The sequence below is a fragment of the Pipra filicauda genome, unplaced genomic scaffold (genome assembly GCF_003945595.2).
Source record: "Pipra filicauda isolate LSUMZ 115617 unplaced genomic scaffold, ASM394559v2 scaffold187_size1440530_pilon, whole genome shotgun sequence".
In the NCBI taxonomy this organism is placed as follows: Eukaryota; Metazoa; Chordata; class Aves; order Passeriformes; family Pipridae; genus Pipra; species Pipra filicauda.
The window spans coordinates 1,199,335-1,222,023 of record NW_024104295.1 but is presented as its reverse complement, the minus strand read 5'-3'; the positions used below and the strand labels follow the sequence as shown (position 1 = coordinate 1,222,023).

The following is a 22,689-nucleotide window of genomic DNA, read 5'->3' as shown; positions in this document are numbered from 1 at the left end:
CTCTCAGTTTTCCATATATTTTGGTCACCTTTCAGAAACAAGTCTGAGGTCACACCACAGAGCACTTTTCTTCATAAAGGCAGCTTAGAAGAAAAAGCATAAAACAGAAGTACAAACCAAGCCAAAGTGACTTGCTAATCTGTGTGTAAATACGTGATTTTATGGTACTGCTACTTTTTCTGACATACACAATTAGAGTCAGTGGCTTGAGGGCTGCCTTCAGAAAGAGAAGCAATTGATTAAAAATCCACAAATTCCTCTGACACAACTGTTTATATTTATAAAAGTCCTATTTCCCTGAGCACAGGAGGAATCAAACAGCAGGAGACAGTGGGTGTGTTGATGCTGCAGGACGCAGTGCAGCACAAAGATACCATCTTTAAACAGGCTGGCTGGCACACTGGGAAACCACGCTGCTGCAGCAGCACAGAGCTCCACTTCAGGCCAGCACGGCCACCCAGGTTTGCATGCTAACCCCCTAACACTTTCAAAATTTTCATTTTGTTGACCTCTGGCTCCCTGACTGTAGTGCTAAAAGTCAAAGAGGGTGTGATGGAGGCAGGCTGAAGCAGGTTGCAATGGTGCTGTTCTCAGCCAGTGTGCAAACTCTGTGGAATAGGTTCAAGCAGTGGCAGAGGCAGAGCTGCCTGACCGGGCTCCCTGCAGAGCAGCCAGGCACCACAGCCAGGACCCAAGTCCAGGCTGCTCCAAGAAAGCACAAGTTTCCTGAGCCAGAGTGACTCTTCCCTAATTTGTGTGCCCTTATATATTTAAGCACCACTAATGCCACTGTATGACTCACTGTTATTATTTCTCCCACTACCCAGAATGACTTACATGAGACTTCATGAACTATTGCAAAGTAAGGCTGGATAGGAGAACAATGTAGCTCAGAGAATATACTTACATCTTGGCAAGTACACACGTATTCTTAAGGAGAACTGATAGAGGGAACTTCAACAGGAGCTAAAATCTGGATTAGGTTCAGGCTTGTCCATACTCTTGGCTCAATGTTAGCCCTCCTGTTTCCCAGTATCCAAGCTTTGCTTTCCTTAGCTCTTATCATTCCCTCTGAAAAAATTCACTCAGAGATGCTGGGTGAAAAGTGAGGGCAATTATTATCCCCTGCACCACATCCCACCTTTACAAGCTGCTTCTGCAGGCAATTGATAAGATCCTGAATTACATCAACAACAGGAACTGGCATTGCTGCACAGCAGTGCTAATGCCTCTATTAATCCATAACCTCCATGAAACCAAGGCCAAAATTCACGGTCCTCACAGGAGACTCCGGGCACAGCCCAAATCAGACATAATTAGCAGACCATGTGTCTAATGATAAGGCATCGATAATATTCGACACCAAAATTACTTCAGAACTTCAAATTGCAGAGGCTATATATTTTAATTATAAGGCTATTTATAGCCTTGATAAGAGGATAAAACTAAGTCCCTTCTGCCTATCCCTGGCTGCTGAGCACATGGATGCTAAAGATCCCCCTTGCATTCAGGGATCAGGATAACCCATCTTCTTCAAAATAACATCACCAGCAAAACTAAATTCACAACTGTTGACACCGCACTTGTCATCATGTTTGAATATAAGTAAACAAATACTGTTAGAGACATCTGCCTACACCTTAAGGTACTAGAGCAGTGTAATGGTAAATTGGAAATAAAAGTAAATTTTAACTTCAAAAAGTTTTCACTGCTCCGAATACAACAGTTAGTACAACAGCTGTATGCATAATATATAGATTAAATGTGTTCTGATCTAAAGAAAATTAAAAGTAATATTTTTTATAAAATGCCGTTTACCACAAAAAATATGCAGAATTAGATTATGTTGCGATTTTTCTTGGGTACCCAGAAAGCTGAAACATAATGTGAGTTACGTGCATAAAGGAGCAAGATATTTGATTGTATCTCTCCACATCTTAGGCAGAGGGCTGCACTGCAACTGGCAGAACCTGTGAAAACCTGCAATACATCAAATTCAGAAATTATCTCTAGAAAACCACTTGTACAGTTTATTAATTCTGACAGAATAGTTGGCTGTACCAAAAATGGTGTCATCATATTGCAGGCTAGAATTACAGCATGATAATTCATTTGTAATCAGATTTTCAGAGAGAGAGAAGTGTAAGAGAGATGGATGACATTAGAAAAAACAAACCCTCCCCAAGTATTTTCTATCACAAAGCCTTCTTGAGTTCATTATTCATAAATTTTAACAGCTTGTTCCAAAGAGTTACCAAATGGTCAGGTAAGAATTAGGGAGAAAGCACAAACACCTGAGCACAGCAAATAATGAATAATCCTGTTAAACTCAAAAGTCAAAGATGTGCCTTTCAAAATCCAGCCCAGCTAAGTCTTCCTGAATTAATAAAGAGATAAGCTAGATAACTTCCTATCATCTTTGCCACAATTCCCAGTTCAAAATATACGTTGGTTACGCAGTCTCAAATTCCCACTTACACTGCAAGAACTAACATCTTCCTCCCAAGATCCAAGAGTTTTGCAAATAGAGCTTCAAGAAATACCCTGCATGATGAGCAGAAGCTCCAGAACATTTGGACTGCTCAAATAAACATTAAGGACATCTGTTCTGAAAACTAAACCAATCTCTGCGGTTTTATATGAGTAATACACTAAAAATGGATCATAAGCGGTCAAATTCTGTTCTCCATCAAACTTAAACAACTTCAATGATTTCAACACTACTACCCTAATTATCTCAGTTGATATGCATCACTTCTGCCCATTGGCAAAGAAGCTGCAATATTATGTTACAGGATGAGGTGCTTTCCATAGTTAAAATTCTCTCCTTTCATTGTCTCTTCACTGGTAATTTTATTTCCCGCTACTCTTCAGTCTACTATAATTTAGTCATTTCACATCCCTTTGAACATCCAGTTGAGAATTACAGTTCGAAAAAACTGCACTAGGAGAAAGGCAGAAATGGAGAAAGGGACAGTATTCACATACATTTCATCACTCAAACCGCACCTCGGTTCAGCCCAACAGCAGAGGATGAGCTGGTCACAGCCATGAGTAACAAAGTGATTACCAAAGGAACTAAGGAATTTCTCACTCATTAGAGTCTTTAATCTCAGATTGTATGTTTCTCTCAGATACCCAAGTTCGGTTACAATTTATCAGACTTGACAGCTTTTACTTATATCCTAGAATAGATGAACTTCCTCCACAGCAGGAATTACCAAATTACATTTTGTGCTTTGAACTATGCAGATGATCAGACCAGTTATTCGTATCTTCTCTGTGTGGCCTTGAAATTGGTGAGCCACAGCTGAGGCCACGATATGTGATTTGATGTGGCCTAGACTTTCCAAATGAATATTTCACTTTACAGACTAGTCTCCATCTTAACTTTAAGGTGGCACAGTTCATCAAGTTACCAGGTCCTGGCTGAATCCAACTCTCAGTATTCTTGGATGAGAACATGTTTTAAGTTTCAGTTTAATCCAAGTCCAAAATTAGGAAACACTTCACACATGCACAAGCCACAGCCCTAAAGTAAATTAATAATCAGGTTTAGATTATATGAGGGAAAGAAAACAAAAACCACTGATATTTTCTTTCAATAACATTAATACATTAATTTTTACCACTGTTAATTTGCAGTTATTTTGAGACAGATGAATATTAAGTGATTTTGTAATCTTTATAGTATTACTTTTATGTCTTTGAAGACCACTAGTGCAGGACTCAGTGAACTCAAATTTCCACAGCTCCCCACAGAAAATCGTTTGAGGTTGGAGAAGTTAATATCTCACAGGTCATCATCATCAGAATATTCCTTGCACTAATGGAACACAGCAATTCTCAATTACCAAATGGTAGAAAGCATTTTATTCTATTCCTGGCAAGTGGCATAATAGCAGACATTAAAATAACATAATTTCATTTTTATAACATTTTTACTTTCCTCTTATTTCAGTTTAGATGCAATATTAGGAACCAATAATTCAAGAGCAGCCAGAAATAGAAATCAGATCCTTGTACTAGCCAAGAATAGCTTAAAAACATTTCAAAGGCTATGAAGCATTAACCTTCTCCTTTAACTTTTTCTAAAGTGTTATATATTTGATCCTTAAGTTATATCTGAACTGAGAGGAGGCAAGATTAGAAGCAGATAGCAAAGAGTCACATCTCACAATTCACAGTAAGTAAATACTTCAAGCAAAGGCACAAATAATACAAGGTTACATAAGAATTTCCAAGTATACCCTATAATCTTTCAGTAGCAGCACCATAAAGCACTTTGCAACCAACTGCAATATATTCCTTGTCTCATTGCTTTTTATGCTGCAGTAACCAGTGTAATGAAATAAATATCATTAAGGCTAAATTTGACCAAGGGAAGTAAACAGGGACCACACTCAGCCCTTCTGTGAGTATCACACTCCAGCAGCAGCAAAAGCGGACGAATATGAGGCTTTATTTGAGTCTGATCTAGAGGAAGTTTAAGTCAGTGGAGTTAAATAAAATTGTCCTACTTTCTGTCCCACTCTAAGGGATTCTCAAAATTGACAAAAAAAGATTAGAATCTCTTTAAAAATTTCATAGAAAATACAGAAGTTGTAGCAATCTTCCAGTTATCCCACTACACATAAAATTTGAAGTCTATGTTGTTTCAATACCTACACCAAAATTAAAAAAAGAAAAAAAAGATTTTTTTTTTTATTTATTTGACACTTTGACTTTAACAGTCTTATTTTGTACCACTATTGGTATAGAATGATATTCTGAATTTTGTAGTGCTACTGTCCAATCTGAGAAACTACGTTCAAGTGTCCTTACAAACACAGAGCAAACCCAACACCACAGGAGAACCCAGAATATCTATCTCTCCTCAGCAGAGAAAGGATTTGTCACCACTTTGACATTACCGCAAGGACCATCTTATGATCTCTTGACCATTTTCATCAAAAGAAACCACTTAAACTGAGTAAGGGATGTTGCCAGCTGAGAATATGGATATCAGGCAGTGGGATTTTAGGCTGTGTTATTATGACAGCTCAGCCAGGTCGATATTGCATGCATTAGAATAATATATAGTTCATCTGCCAACAGGCAAACTGCTTTACACTAAGAAGGGACTATGCTAATTGCACAAACCTGCAGGTGATTTAAACTAATAATGACGATCTCAGTAGTACATTCAGGTGTGGGTAAGCAGAGAGATCTGACAAAGCTAACTAAGAATAGAATTTTTTCAATTAAATTGCTATACTTGTTGATTTAACTGAAAATAACTAGATCTGGAATCAGGGTACATATTACTCGCCTACCATAATCATTTGAAACAGCTACAGCCTTGTGTACTTCAGGCATACACAAAACATGAAGGAATAAAAGGGGCAAATCTGGCATATTTCTGCACTGGGCACAGATATGCATGTCGAGTGTGAAAAGTAGCAAGTGCGTGATGTGACATACAGAGAAGGGTACTGGGTAAAAGGGGAGCTATAAACCAAGCTGCTGGGTGGCTAAACTGAACCTATGCAGGCTGTTGGAGGTGCTGCGGGTGTAAGAGACAATTCTGCTGTTGAATCATGTTCATGGCTTAGTGGTCCTGAAATTGTAGAGGCTAGAAGGCCAGAGCAAGCTCACACCTCACCATGGAAAGCTGTATTGTGCAGAGTTAACACTCAGCTCCAGAAAGAGAGTACCCGCACACAGTCAGTGTTGCAGACAAGTCAGCAAGGCCCTTGTTGGCAGGAGTTACTAGCTCAGGACAGTCAGCTCAAAAAAAACTGCAAGGAGAAAACAAGAAGCTGTCATCTTCTCAATTTTTCACCCTAAAAACCCAGGGTTGTATGAAAGAGCCTGTATCACCTGCAGCACAAGCAACCCAGTGGGCCAGGCGTGCATTAGGAACCACTCATGGCTTGAGGGACAACACAAATTGTCTGTGAAGCTATTAGCCATCCACAATCAAAAGATAATAACATATAGAGTAGACTTAGCAGAAAAAAAACGTAACCACACTCAGCAACAGGAGCCTACCCATGTATTCTTCTGGGATTTGTAGTGTAGTTTTTGAATTTTAACAGAAATTTTTATAATTTTTCAGCCTCAATGGATCACTGTATAGTTGCATGTGTCCTGTCCAAAATTTTGCTTGTAAGAGAATCTTTAAAAAATAATTGCATAGCTTTAAAACTCAGTAAGGTATGATTATAGAGAACAAGGGGAGACTTCAGAAAGTTAAGCATAAAGGAGAAATTCACTATTGTTTTTAACCTTTTCCATTCTCCATAAAGCTAGAAAGCTACACAGTGCCAGCAACTTCCCCTGCTGTATGCTTCTCCATACAGCCAGAGACCTCATCTGGTTTTCCTATTATGAGCACCCTTTGAAGAAAGTTGCCAAGAACATAGGTCAGCCACATTAAATCAGACCAAAGGTGCAAAGATGCCTAGCATCCAATCTGGTACTGTGGCTAACAGCAAATATAGCCCATAAGGACTGGAATAATATACAGTGATAATTCTCTACAACACTCTCCCAACTTCCAGCTTAAGGGGAAGAGGCTTTACCACTGAATTTCATAATGCCCATTTGATTTTGCCTTCTGTCATCTGTCCAGACGTTTTTTGAACATATGTGAACTGTTAGCTTCTACAGTCCTCCCTATCAAGGAATTTCAGTGCTGAATTATTCACTGCACAAAGGAATTCTCTCTTCTTTCTGTCACCTGCTTGATGCATTTGTTGTCTTCCTTCCCAGAATGTCACTATTACAGAAAGAGAAAGTATCTCTGGTACTTATTCACCACTTGTGGGGGAAAGACTAAAAAAATTAAGATGGATATTGACCTCCTTGTATACAATAACAAAACAGTGCTGGAAGAGAAGGGTGATGTAGGATTGTATTCTTCTAACAACCTGAAAAATCTCCTCTTCTCCAGGACAGAGCTATATCCCAAAGGCTACAGCAAACAATTAAAGCTGGTGGTTGTAATTGTAGTCTGTAGCAGAGACTGCAGGGCTCTGCCTCCCCAGACCCTTGCAAGAAAGTCAAGTCCTTGCCACAAGTATCACAGTGAGAGAGGAACCTGAATTGTTTCTGGGTCTGTCAGCCTGTTGGGAGTGATGGGAGGCAACACTGGATACACTTCACAGACTAATCAATAAAATTACTCACATTCAAAGGAGTTATGCGCATGCTCCAGTGTGTATTTATATCCAGCCATTTAACAAGATTTTTATGTAAATACTAAAAGAATACTCCCAACTGAAACAGAAATGCACAACATATTTTCACAGAAAACTCCTTCCAACTGCATTTCTCACAACAACATAGCAGGCCATTAAATAAACATGCTAGCGTCAATAAGCATAGACTTAGGAAATTTAACTAATATAGAGCTAGTCCCAAGGAAGTGAGCTGAAAGCATTGAGAAAATAACCAGTCTACAAGACGACGCAAAATTGCAGAGATTTTGTCACCACAGGCTTCCGATAATGTCATAGAATCCTGGGAGACAGACAGTAGACTCTCTTTAAAAGTAACCACTGCTATGAATACACAGTGAGCAGAGCTGACCTGAACCAGAGTGCCTAGAAAGGGCAGAGTCTGTCTAAAGGCACCAATAACACCACATTTTGGGCTTGAAGCCAGATGTCAGCCACCACCTGCATTCCTCCCCCATGCCAACAACAAGTGCAGCCCTGCACTTCTTACACACTATACACAAAATCCCCTACTTACTCCTGGTCCATACTGTACAGGACTCTGAATTTAAGAGATATTTTAAACAGAAAGCTCCACTTTAATTATGCTACATATCATGTTCTAAATATTAATGGTTTTGCATTTGTCTGTTTCATTATTTGGGGAAAGGAATAAACGTCCTTTTCCGTTAACCCTTCTTTGAACAACTGTTTCTCCAAAATAAAATGCAAATCTTCAACAGTTATGTTATGTACAAACAGTTATGTTATATACAAACACAGAGCCATGTCTTTTCACATCTAGTTTTTAAAGACAGCCCTCAGTCAAAATCAGCCACATTCCCAAGATGATTTTCAACACTCTGTCCATTTAATGAAAAATCAGGCTGTTTTCACTAGTACAAACAAGGAGACAAATGTTCACCAAGGAATCCAAGATCCTTCCTTTTTATGTACCATCTCACTTTGCTATTCATTTATTGAACATGTCACACTATGTCTTTTATCAACACAAAATTCAATTTAACTCTTAAATAGGAAATAAAAATAACCAGACATTCATAATTAGGACATCTTCAGATTTTTCATTCTGATTTTTTTTCCATTTGATTTATTTTCAATTGCTAACTGTTTACTTTTTTAATAGTTGATTGAATTTGGGAATAATTCTTGATGACAAATTGTACACATTCTGCTTTTCAAACATTATCCAGTGGGTTCTGCTGGTGTTACCACATCAGACATGTATTCTGAATAGTATTTTCATTGACTTTTTTTTAAACTAGAAGGACAATTATCTGAAAAATGTATTTAAAAACAGGGCTGAAGTACTAGTCTTTATATTTGCCTTTTAAACATCAGTTTAAAGGCAAACAAGTGAAAGGGAGTTGACAAGTCAAACCATTCAATAATTCTATGATTCCATTCTCTATACTCAGTATATGCTGTGTACTGCCCAGTGGGTTAGGGTGTAATGGTCAAAGTGGACATCAACACCAGGCAGCCACCACCACACCACCTGATGGTACCTATCACTCCAGGCAATGCCTTTGAGGAGGGCAAGAGGGGCAGGTTACAGACCTAATCTTAGTTCTCATGCATGTCCATGGTTTGCTACTTGGGTGAGGATGCCAACACCTGCCATAAAATTAGAAACACTAAGCAGCTTGGATTAGACTTTTCAGCTGCCATAGGGACAGGCATTGCTTCTCTATGTTGTCTATATTCTTACACTAGAATACAGTGTATTGATGTACACCTTGAACACCACAGTCACCAAGGAAGCTGCTGCCAACTGCAGCCAAACCCCTACAGTTCCTGGCCTCCATAAACATGTAGCCAACACCTCACAGAAGCCAAGTGGTCAGCAGACTCTCCTGGTGTCTTCTTAGGCAAGGCATAACTGAGCATCCAAGTCACCCCTGTGGCCTTGTCATTTCTAGGCACCACTCCCCAGAGAGAAAGCTGAGAGAGCTTCTGACTTGTGCTTCTCCTGAAACTCTCAGCTGATAGCTCCCTTTAGCCAAAACAAAGCTCGACAAGAAAAAAAAACTAATGATAAAATGTATATGAGCATGAGAAACCGAACAGAGTGGGACTCTCTAGCTTGGCAAAGACATGCTTTGCTAGAGGCATGATTGAACTTTATAAAGTGACAGGCACCAAGCGAGTAAACAGGAAGGAACAAATCACAATTTCCTATAACACAGCTAGAGGCAGAAGAAAACTACTTTTTCCCCACAAAATTTGCTATTCCAAGCAGGGACAAGGAACCGAGACATTTTATCCCAGTTCAGTCAGTACTGAAGTCTGATCAGTCTTGTAGGATTTTGTTTGCATTGGCTTTCACAGAGAAAGCACAGACATGAATCTTAATAAATAAAGTTAGTAGTTTTGATGTTTCCAGCAGAGCAGAGTATCAGTTCTAGGAAGACTTCTCCAGAAGAGCAGAAACAAAACTTCACAAGATTAAAAGCCTTTCATTTGTTCTACAGAATGATTTTTCTTCTGTTATGCTAGTGACAGCCAAAGTAGATCATATTTGCTTTCCTGAAGTTTTGAAACGTGCCTATCAAAACCCATTACCACAGCAGCAGCCATTCCCACTAGAAGCCATTAGCCAGCAGGAAATTACAAAACTGTTCAGACACAAGCAAGAAAACAGAGCAAAAATTAGAAATGTGCATAGACAAGAAAAGGCTAAAAATATCAGTGAGCAAGTTTCCAGATATAACTGAAAAATACAGTCATAGAAAACACCCAGCTTCCAGTAAATGCTGATGCTGGTTCTACATAAGGAATGGTCATTAATTACAAGCAAAATATATTACACTATATATAAACAGAGTAAACTCTCAGAACTTGGTTAAAAAAGCTAAGAATACTTCTGAAGATCATCGATCTACCCTTTCTGTGCTAGAGGCAGATCTGCATCTCTCAGGCCAACAGTTACATCAGCATGAAGAACTGTCCTAACTCTACCGACTGAAAAAAATTTACCATTTTTCATAAAGTCTTCACTTTATGTTTAATACAGGATCTATTTTGACCCACCAAGTTATCCTTTTGGTAATATTTACCTGTCACAGAGAAGAGAGAGAAGCATTTTATTTTTTATTCAGATGCCAACAGTAGCCCAGAGCAGAAGCAGGTCAGCATCTTCAGGGTAACAGAGATCCAGCCACTCTATCTGGAATGTGGGTCAAGACATCTAGAAAAGTCACTAGGAAAGATGTAGTCCTGCAAATCGTTCCCACTGCTGATCTTACACAGTTCAAGTGGACAGGAGTTTTAACCACTTACTGTGATCTCTACACTCCAAAATACTGACTGAAGAAAAACGTGGGCACTGCACAGCAGTGCCTACGGGTGTCTGTAACAGAAGAAAAGGGTGGTGATAGAGACTACAGAGCAGACAGGAACAGGACACTGCATCTCTTTAATGGGTCATTCATCTGGCTGGGCCTTATTAATTTGTAGGTCTTCAAAAATTAAGTGCTGTCAATTTTAAAAGGCCATGGAATACACAATAATCAGTTTTATCAAGAAAGATTTATAAAAGAGCAACAGCAAATATTTAGAAGGAACCCAGGCCATCAATTAATAACCTCAGGAATTTGCAATAGACTACAAAATCATTTCTTCTGTTACTAAATACACGTGCTTTTTTTTTTTCCCCAGTTTGGGATTTTTGTAATTTTTTTTCCCTGTGTTCCCTATTGCCACTTAGTGCATGGGACAGGGACCTGCTCTGTGTCAGGTTCCATAACCCAACTCAGTCATTACACTTCACATCTGAGCCCTAGAAACCACTTAATTCCTACAGCTGCAGCTGGGGGGCAGGGGGTGGGATGGGAAGGGGCTGGTTTGCAGAAAGACAATTTCATGTCTTGAGAAATATCACAAAAACATCCTGACCATTTCCATTAGGATGCCAGGACATTCTGTTTTCAGAACTGTCTCAGCCAAACAGGGGTGTCTAGACATGTTATGTAACTACTACAAACCTGAAGCTTATCTGTACCCCAGTTGTTGGTGCTGCCAAGCTACTGCAGAAAGAGGTACAATAGGCTACACTGCCCTTCTGCTGTGGAAACATCTGCCAAAATTTCCCATTTTTACAAGCAGAAGAAAAATTTACCCAAAACGATGATGCAAAATTCTTCAATTCTGAATAATTGTAATGCTGAGGGCACCCCTGAGTCGGAGTTGACCTATAGCTGAACTTTTCAACCTAATATTATATTTAGCCTAGTATTGTATATAGTCATATATCTGCTTATTAACCAAGATGCTATATAATGCTTAGTAATGCTTTAAGAGTACGCATTTATGTTTGTTAGCCCAGTATATTATTAATAATTAGTAAGGCTTGTATGTGTTATAAATGTATCTTCCTTTTAAGTTAGGCCATAAAAGCAGTAGGCCTCACATGGTTGCAGCTTGTTCATATTTGAGATATAAATGTAGCCACAGTCCTCTATTTAGAGACTGGTCAAGGCCATGGGGCATTTGATAGTAGTTGGTCCAAACTTTCTCCCTTTTTAAACACAGGGGAAACTCCTCCTTTTGTTCTAGGTAATGGAAAGTCAAACTTGGAAAATCACTGTTTAAAAGGAAGGCTTAATCAAGAACAAGTGCTACTAAGATAACATAGGAAAAATATGAATTCCATAGCCAGTTAAGGAGATTCACAGAGCATGCAACCTGAATTTTACACATAAAGGAGCAAGGAGCTAAAGCAGATGAAGGACAGTGTCAGGGAAAGAGGTTACAAAAAGATGAACATGATTGAAGTTCCATATGGAGTCTGGTAACCACTGAACTTCAAATCAGCAAAGGAAACTCTGAAGGGCTCCTGAATGGTTAGAAATTAGCGATGAAAATTTATCAGGTAAACATTCCAGTCCCCTGAAAGACTAAAAGATAACAATCTTTGAATATAATACAAGGAAAAATATCTAATAGTGAAGTAGGGAGATTATATCATCTCTGAATTGAGCAATGGTGAAGCACATTCTGGGATGTATGCCCATTCCGGGTGTATACATTTTGTGAAGGATCAGTGGTACAGTAGAGTAAATCCATAAAAAGATCCATAAAAATGAGATGAACACCAGAAAATGGGCTTTACAGGAAGACTTCATCATAAAAAAGGCTGAATAGTTTAGATTGAAACATATTTTCACAAAGAAGGCAAACTTCATTTGATAACTAGCCAAATACCTATAGCAGAAGTTGTTAACCAATAATAAAGGAGGCCTTTAGATAACATGATGTGATGAGGCTGATAGCTACATGTTATCTCTGAATCTGTGTATGACATTACAATTAAAAACAAACTGAAGCTAGATGCACTTAAATACAGAATAAGAAACTTATTTTCACACAAAAACCCATCACACAACCAAACAGATCATTTACCATTTGCATTGTAAAAACTCCCCAAGTCATTGTCTTGTGGTCTACCAAGTATATGCAGAAATTCAGAAGTAATTCTAGGTAACCTAAGCTGCACAAGGGATTTTAGGGTTTTGACTTCTTTTCTCAGGAAACTACTGCACAGAACTGTTTCACAAAAGGTGTAACAAAGAAAGTCTGAGGTACACTCTTTTGGTAATAACATAAAACGAGAATGCTTCTTGTTCAGTCCCTATGCCTGCAACTAATCCAAGACTTTTAATTCTCTCAGTAATTCAGCTGGTACTTCTGATTTTTGTTTGCCTCACCTTGAAATATTTACAATCTTGGTGTTCTCCAAAGGTAGGAGACTGTGAAAGATCAGCTGCAGTCTATTAGAATGATAATACAGGGAACACAACTATGGAAACTTTCTGAAAGCAAGAGAAAAACAGTTTGAAATAAAAGTAATAGCAGATTGATGGAATATGGCTGGTCCTTGTGTAAAAATGGATGACAGAATCCCTTAAGTTTTTGAGTTAAAAATGTGAGTCTGCTTTTAATGTTCATAATAGGTAATGTTCATTTTGATCAGGATGACAAGAATCATTCCTCCTAAGAAATAAAACAGCATCACTATTAATTAAAAAAAAAACAAAAACAGAAATTATTTATTTTAGATGCCAAAAAGACACATATAAAGCTACGTATTTCTCTGGCTCTTATGAATCCTTAATAAAAAATGCATCTTTATCCGATGCAAGCCAACTGATCTTAATCAAAACAAGCTGAGGATGCAGAGGGTGATGGCCCTTATCTCTGTTAATCATCCAGTAAATATTCCTCTTTCCCTTTTCAGCAAGAGATCCCTTGGAATCAGTGAATACCAGACCTTGCAAAAAGGACTGTTCAGACTGAAATGTTTCTATACTTTAAGATATGTGAAGGCTGCCAAGATGGAGACTGAAGATGGAAGGACAAAAGAAGAAAAAATGCTTGAAAATAGCTTTCAATAATTTCTGATTAAATAAAAAAGGTGTTTTAAAATATACTCTATATTGTGTGACAAAGAAATCAGGACTTCTACATTCTGCAACTCTTACATCAAGTAGCACTTTTTTCTAACATCACCTCACTAAACCAGCCGAGCTGCCTGTGAATTGAGGTGTAACTAAAGTAGAGTAATAAGCATCTTTCTCAGAGGGTGCAGTGGGAATGGTCCTGTATTTCATTAAATTTATATTCATCATGCCTCTGATAACAGAGCTGGGATACAATTTACATATCATTTCATTTTTCTGTGTACATAAAAAGATTTCCCTACTTCTACCAAGCACTGGTAAAGACAGTAATCCACAACAGTAAGAAAATTCCAGTATTGCTTTCTGGTCTATTAAAACTAATAATCAGTTCTACTGCTGTGACAATGCTGGTAAGTCAAAAAAACATGACTTTTACTCAGTAGGGAAAATACCATTTTTGCAACAGAACTGAGACTGAAGAGATTCTCAGTAGATAACAAATGAGATCCACAGGGCTCAACCCATCTCTGATTCTCCCAAACCTCTGTTAATTGTCCCTTCCCACCATGAAACAAACTCCAAACATGGTTTTCCTTGCCTGAGGAATCTCACCAAGCTCACTATATGATATATAAGCACTCCTAGCATTCTCTGTATGCCTTTATCAGTCTTCAAATAAAAATGGGTTGCTTATGTCTGTCAGACACAATCCAATTACTTAGGTGTTCAATTACTGAGACAAATGCTGACACATCCTTTTGATTACTCTCTTTTTATTGGTTCATACTTCTTTGACATTACTTATGAGCTATGGTGTCCTGTATGTATTTATGCAACACTTGGGAAATCATGTCTTCAGCACGAACAGGAAACAACTGAGCTACCTGTACCTAACCAGGCAGCACACAGACGTGTGTAAATTTGCGTAAACTGTCCCAAACTCTGTGTTACCTATCTTTCTTTGCTACTGCTGCTACCTAGGCTAGGCAGATGAAAGTTGTCTTATGGACCAACTTTTCTCATTTTTATCCTTATTTAAGTTTGAAAATATCTTTGCCTATCAAACAACCCTTTTCAGTACTACAAATCTCCTCCTGGAGGTATATAAAAAATTCACTACAAAGATGGGTAGCCCACAAATCCAAACAGAGTGGTCTTGTACCTTTTCTGATTGAAGACAAGTTTTACAGTGTACTGACCTCATTTCTTCAGTCACTCCCAAGTCAGACTTCATATTAAGAATGCACTTAAGCTTGTGCTGCAAATTGATGTGGCATTTCAGTACCATCGAGGTTTAAATCATTCTATCCTGTTTCTAATGTACTCCTGATCATAGAATGGCTTGGATTGGAAGGAACCTTAAAGACCATCTAGTTCCAACCCCACTGCCATGGGCAGGGACACCTTTCACTAGAGCAGGCTGATAAGAGCCTCATCCAATCTGGCCTTGAACACTTCCAGGGATGGGGCATCCACAACTTCTCTGGGCAGAAGGTGTCTGCTCGAGGACCTTGAACCAATTTGCAAAAGGATTCGAGTCAGAGCCTTCATTTGAGGGTGAAAGACTTTAAACAGCCAACCTAATTGTTGGCTCCTTTATTGCTGGTTCTCTTATTGCTTTTGCACTGTCATAGAGAAACAAGGGTTTCAAGTCTTTCTTCCTAACACTGTTATTTTTAAAACAAGGTCATTAAGGTCTAACTACCCTACGGTCACTAAAGACAACACAAATAACTGTAATTAAATCCCTGAGAAAGGCAATTCCTCAATTTTTCACTACATTCTAAGGAAAAAAATTTTAGACTGCTCAGCACCTATCAGTCACAAGAGAACGGAACAGTTTGTGTATTTACAGTCAGCTTTTGGACCTACTTTTCTTCTTTTCTGATGGAAATAAACAAACTAAAAAAAAAAAAAGGTAATTTAATTATAGTAATGGTTCATATATAAATACTCCATCTTGGTAAAGTCAACCATAAAGGGTAAGCCCTGGAAGACTCTTATTGACATTGCTACTTACTGATTAACTGACAAATGTCGTAGGCAAAGTGCATAAAAATACTTGAGAAAAGCAAGTTCAAAACAACATTTACACCTGAAACATTAAAATACTGAACTGGAAATTTTTAAGATACTCACCTGCACTTAACACTCAGTGTTAGACATAGCACTGATTGGTTCAAACTATTCATAACTTTGGTCTTGCTGTAGACCTGGATGAGATGAAAGTTAGGAAATTTTTCCCCCTAATTTTAGCAGTAACACACACACACACACACACAACCTCAGAGAAAGGTGCTCCTCAAGTTCCTTAAAGACCAAGTAACTTAGTTTCAGATAGATAAATTAATTTCATTCTTATTTCTGAATTCAACCCTTGGTAACTATATGATACACTAAAGGTGGTTGGACAAACTTGAACCCGATTTCATCTCTTATAAAGAAGTCAGAGCACAGATTAACTTTGAGATTTTAAATTGAGTTTCTATGAGTAGAAGTTAAAGTGTAGAAAATACGTAAAATATCATGAACACAGAAATTAGGTAATAGGCACAAATATAAAACAGCAAGGAAGGGAAGGAGCAATAATTTTAAAAACTTCTGAGTCATGCTTTGGGACTTTGTCACCTTACACGTGACAGTTGCTAGAGCAATGCCTCAGGTTGAAATTGTTCAGAAACGCAAGGCTCAGTGATGATTTGACAGCCTGACTCAGAAGCAGCTCCTTGGAGTCTGTAGAGTCACATTCAACTAAAACCCTGTGTAAGCAAGAGGAAAAAGTAGCCCTTTAATAGCCTGTCAGTATTAATCTTGAATAATCTTCAAGTATTTTGTGATTCCTCCTGTCAAGCTAAGACTGGTATGTGAAACAAGCAGCAAGATATGCTCCCTGCCACCCAATAGTTTAGTTAGGTTCTTTCTTAGAATAACTAGTTCTAAAATCAGGTTTTTCTCATTCCATCCAGGCATGCAATTACACACCAATTACCAACTGTAGCAGTAAAACAAGTCTCAAATACTATGTCCACCTCTGGAGTTTTGAATTTTAAAACTAGTTTCAGCCTTTCCACTTTGGGTAAACTGGACATCCTGACCCTGATTTGACTTCTTACGAGACAGTTCTGGCAAGAACATTGCTAAAATACAGAAGGAAAAAAAAAAGAAAAGAAAGAAAGAGCTACTTAGTGCAGGACAAAGGAGTTTTTAGCTTCTTCATTAAATGGAAGGAAATAGATCATATACAAAATGCATGAACTGGGAGCGACAGAGATGAATAATGTATCTGTTACTTGTTTGCATAATGGAGTTATTTGATCTACTTTGACTTCTCAGGCAGAGCAAAACCAAAACGTAATGGTTTTCCCACCTTTTTCCAAGAAAGTCTTCAGAAATTCATGTCCTTCTAAAGGCCACAGGATGCTATAGAATACTAATGAACTTCCAGCTGTTGTTGGTACACCTGTAAAATAGCATAGGCAATGTTGCCCCTTTCAGTTCAATTCTAAACAGAATTCAAGGGCACCACTCTCTAATGAGAAAAAGCTGAACACCTGACCAGACAAGCTTCCGTTAACTTTACGTGTGGTAGCCTTCACTGTTTTCCATTTTTTTCTCTTTTAATCTTTTAAACTACCCTTGAAAGGATGACGTTCACTTCAAAACCAAAAGACACACTTCCTTTGTGGCTCCTCTGCAGTAATGTTCTGCTGGAACATTCTGCAGCAGGGAAGGGATTTTCAGCTTCTCAACTAAAGTTATTCTGCTGTCATAAAAGGTTACAGCCAGACATCAGTGAGAAAGGAGTAAATCAAGACATAACCCTTCAAGCCAAGTAGATTTTTTTTTTTTGGTCCTCATATCATCCCAATATGTAAATTACCAGTTGCCAGACTTCTGTGGTACTTCATATCGTGCTTAAAAGTCAGTACACCAGATCCTTCAGAAGGTTTGGTCCAGCAGCTGAAGAGGGCTGCCTGGCCTGTCCAAACTGTTACAGTGGCTCTCATGTAGGAATTTTGGGTGTGGGTAGACATGATGAGTTGAAAACCCTGAGACCATGTGTGGACAAACTAACTTTACAGGTGCTCAATAGCATGTCTATAGCAACAACTTCTTGCTCTGCTGTGTCTGGAAATTTCTTATGAATCCTTGTCTCCTGTAATGTCAGAACTATACTTATTGGGTAAAAAACGTGTTATTACAGAAAAACTTTGGCATTACTTTCATTCTAGCTAATCTAAAATGAACACTAAACCAAGGGATTTACCAATAAAAATACTGCCTGATAAAAAATTAAATTTAAATTTAGAGTCTAAAATGTAAGTTGGTTCTAACTTGCATTATAAAAATTTTCTACATAGTTCTCTACTGAATAAAAATGGTTCACTTACCTAATAAAAACACTTGCACTAATAGGACGGCATTTTTCTCAGTTTACATATTTGAAACTTAATAAAATGCCTTTTTCCCTATCTGATTTATTTAGTTAATATCGTCACTAAGCCCTTGCAATTAATTACATCTTTAAGTAAGAGGCTTCTGTCATTTATCTTTCATTACACTAGTTTCATTTTTTAGCTTACCAGCCTGCTGATCTCTTTTCCTTTTATTTATTGTTGTCAATTTTAAGTTCTAGGAAAAAAAAAAAAAAACAAACTAGAAAAGGATCTTCCCATTGTGACCTAGAAGATGCTGAGCTGTGTTCCATAAAGCAATAGCACACAGCAAGGTGCACAGGGCTTCTCTGCCACAATTTGCTTGGGTGTATTGACAAACTGGGCATCAGTGATTTAATTGCTACAACCCTATGTTTGAACCACTGTCCTTATACAACAATTAAGTTGTTACCTTTCAGGGACAGAGGCTGACAAAGTAGTTCAACAGATGTTAGTTTTAATCATAAGGAAGAGCCGTTTGTTTCCAAGCTTCCTATTCCTTGGCTTGAATACAGTCTGCTTGACTACAACCTCTTCAAGTCTAATTTACAATTGCTTTTAGGAACATTTAATTTCATTATGATAAACATGCCTGTATTCCTTGTATCTGTGATGCAAAACCCATCACACTTCTTCCCAGTACAAGTGGGATTTTTTGGGGAAGAGTTGTTAACATTTGTTTCCATACCTTCAGAGAACTAGAGCAACTCTGGCACACAGCATCACACGACAGAACACATCCTCGTTATCGTTTCTCCTGAAGAATTTATACCAGTGGCCCTTCCTGTGAAGATTAGATTGCACCTCAACATATGGGACTATCAGAAACTGAAATGTCAGTTAGTGACATTCTGACAGAGACAAGGAATTCTTAGGGAGAAAAGGGAATAGATAAAAACAACACTATTTTGAGAGAGTGCTGAAAAAATACTCATTTTTGAGTATATATTGTAAATATCTTTAGAAGTTTTGACAATTCACCAACCCTCCAATAGGTAATCTTTACCTTTCAGTGAGAGCACAGTTTCTTGAGTCAACTCTCACAAGATCAGTGCCAGCAGTGGTTTAAGTGAGAACCTACTTAATACAAGTAGGGAAAAAGAGCAAAAAATAAATTTAAGAAAGTCTTATGTCCACTGTTTTGAATCTGAACCTTTTCCTTAAAGATGGCCACAGTGATTGGGGGAGAAGAAGCAAACTGTGCTAATTGCTTTAAAAATGCTGGGTGTTTTTGTATCTATCCTAAAGAAGATTGACTCAGTTCACACCTGCAGCACTTCCTCTGTGCAAGTCAAACTGGCAGTCTCAGGGAGGCATCCAAAATCTAGTTGTTCTTTTTCTTCTTACAGACTACTTTCAGGGAGAGATGTGACCAGTCCAGTGATGCTCCCCAGGAGGAGCACAGGGCCAAAGATACACATGATGAAATGATTCAGCACTTCTGATACTTTATTGACTATATTTTAAGACAAAGGGGAGCATTAGAGGATATAACCTGACCACCTATGTAACACAGACCACAGCAATTCAAACAAAACATCTCAATCCAGATCCCAATGGCATGTGAATGGCTAATAAGGGTTTTCCAGAAAGGTATCTGGTCTGCATTTAAACACCAGAAAGAGAAGAGGCTGCACTTGATTTTACTTGATCTTCCTGGTTAACAAGGAAAATATCCCCAGCATCACTATGCCTTTGTGATCAAAGTCATCAGGACAAAATAAACACCACAAGCAAATGCAGAGTTACACCTTCACATGCCCTCACTGGCTGGCAGAAGGGGTTTCACACTGAGCACCTGAGCACACACACATTTGAACAACACACAACTGTCTGCCAGTTTCTAAACTCACTTCAGCCCAATGCCTTACAGACTGTATTTATTAAAGACACTACGTAAGCTGGTAAGAAAATAAAAATTACAGGAAAATAATAATAGAAAATATCAAAAATTATTTTAGAAAGAAAAGCCAAAACTCCAATGTATTTCAGTAGGTAGTCAATCCAGAGAGGAGAAAAGCAAAACCAGACTTAAGGCAGAGTTGCACACAGATAGCACTATTTACATCTGCATACTTCTCAAAACCAGGAACATGATCTAAAACCAAAGCTAAACTAAGCCAGAGACTCCAATTTAAAATAAGACTGCAGACTCAAGAGCACAAATTTATATAGTTGTTTAGGGTTGTTTTTTTCCAAAAAAGCAAAGTGTGGTGTGGGTTTTGGTGGAAGGAGAAGGTAAAAAGAAAAGGGTCTGATTGACCCAATTATGACACTAAGGCAGATTAAAGCAAAAATAATTATTGGTAACATCCTTTCACAAAAAGAGGAAGCAGAAACAAAAGACTTCCTTTAACCTGCACAAAGGTGCTCCAGAAATCAGAAAGAATGCCAGCCAGGAACCAGTCTGACCTTAATGATTTGGACCATGTCCACAGAGCTATACTTAACATACACTTATGTTGCTTGAACTGATGGTTAAATTGAACACAAAGATCAATAGCACCTGAAAAGGTGATAGAGAGCACGATCCCCTGAATGGTGAGCTGATTAGCCTTTGCTGCAAGAGGGAAGAACATATCCCATTTGCTTTCATTCCCCCTCCAAGATCTAAAATGTCTCTCTACAGAGGATGCTCTCGAAAAAGCTCGTCAACAGAACAAAGCACAACTGGAGCTCTGAGGGCCAGCACAATGGGTCAGCAGCTCCACTCACAGATTACTGGATTACTGCTTCTGTTCTTCAGGACCAAACAAGGATTAAAATTATATTAGTGAGAAATGTCTGCATGCTACAGACTGAAAGACCAATTCCTAATGTAAAGCTATTGCCATGAACTCAGAGTAATGGATCATCTGACTAGATAACTATAAACATTCTCACACTTACAACTCAAAATTATTCATGACTTAATCAAGGCAAGAAATAATATGGGGAAAAAAAACAAAAACCACAAGGACTGTTTTTTGTAACAGTGTTTATATCTTTGGAGAAAACTAAAGGAGTGAAGTAAGAGAACAGTCAAATGTTTGATGTTTGTAATTGACAAGTGAGATGTTCCTTCACTGTAAATTAGAGTTAATGTTAACAGTGTTATTCTTGCCATATAAGTCTTACTAAGAACGGAAGTATTAAGTTGTTGTATATGATTTATGCTTTTCAAGCCCTCCTCTTCTTCCATCACTCTTTTCTCGGTAGGACATTGAAGCTTGTAGCTCTGGCTTATGGGAATAGCTCCTCTGGCCACAGGATCCCCCTGACATACACAGTGCTTCACATACACACCAACTTTCTTCTCCCACGTCTGTGAAACATGACAGTCATTTCTCATGTAGCATACACACATATTTAAATATAGAATTAATGCAAGGACTACGGAAAATTCAGTGAGAAGTAAAGACTTCAAAATTGATGTATCTCAATTATTATAGGTATTTTAACATTTTCACCACCTAGCAGTTTTACAACAAAGATATAGAAATAGGGGAAACACTTCAATTTGCTGCAGTGCAACACAATGACAAAGATGCAAAATGTCTCTAAAATCATGTAATCACTGAAGAAAATATTTTTTAGGTTACACTTGTAACAAAAATGACTGCTATAATGTACCATTTCTTTTAAACAATGTTTAAAAAGAAAGCAGCTAGAATAATCCACTTATGCATAATTAAAAGCAACACTCAATCACCTATGGAAATGAAACATAACTGAAATGTGCATTAAATATGCAAAAATATTTCTTCCTAAAGTAGCTGACTGAATAATACTTCATAAAAATTGCCTCTTATAATTACACAGTCTATGTAGCAATATAGTGGTCCCTTAGAAAGCATTATTATAGAGTCCTACCCTGCAAGAAAACTCAGATTTTGAAATTAAAATTCATTCTATTACCATGAAAAAAAAAAAAAATCAGTCTTGGAGTTTTTCACAAAAATATTCCAGAATATTCATATCAGGACGATTGGAGCATCTTATTTAAACATTTATTTCAAACAAGCATCCTATTAGTTACCCATATAAAAATTCTGTATAACTAAACTACCAAGAAATGTCTCCTTCAGCGAGTGTAAAGCGGTGTTTACTTTGAAGAGCTCTGGAACAATATGAACACAAGAGCTTAAGCTCTACAGGGCAAATGCTTGTTCTCACACATTTAAAACCTATTTGTGCCATGTCTTGTACACACTGGAATGTAAGGATGTTTTATCGTGTCTGGTAAGAGTTTACAAGTTCTGGAGTGGTGCTTTATTTGACTTCCTTTCTTGGAAGAGAGAGACAAGCTGTTTTGGGTGAGCTCAAAAACACAATGAATATCCAACAGCAAAAGATAGATATGATTACTGACAGAACTGGACAAATGGTATCAAAAGTTTCTAAACCTTTCAAGAGACAAAAAAAGAGACACTTTTGGTGAGGTTTTGACTGATAGACAGGTTTCTAGAAGTGCTCACAATGTTATCACCAAGCCATTTCCATTACCATACAACAGGACTCTCTCAAAGTGTCCTTTTCTTATTTTCTTCCCATAAGAAAGGATTAAGACGAATGCACGTTTTTGATCAAGTTTTATCAGTTTTTCACATTACACAAATTATAGAGCAGCACCCTGAAAAACATATTTTC

The 22,689-nt window shown here is 37.9% G+C and overlaps 1 protein-coding gene and 1 long non-coding RNA gene across 3 annotated transcripts in view; both read right to left on the bottom strand.

Moving 5' to 3' along the window:
• Positions 1-22,689, bottom strand: part of GPR158 (G protein-coupled receptor 158) — a 183,280-nt gene that overhangs the window by 135,826 nt on the left and 24,765 nt on the right. The gene's annotated exons all lie outside the window — the stretch shown is intronic.
• On the bottom strand, positions 5,730-17,048 carry LOC114004095. The gene is made up of 3 exons (XR_003546460.2): positions 16,992-17,048; positions 15,764-15,837; positions 5,730-5,780 (listed from the first exon to the last, which is right to left on the bottom strand). It is a non-coding gene; the product is annotated as an uncharacterized LOC114004095 (long non-coding RNA).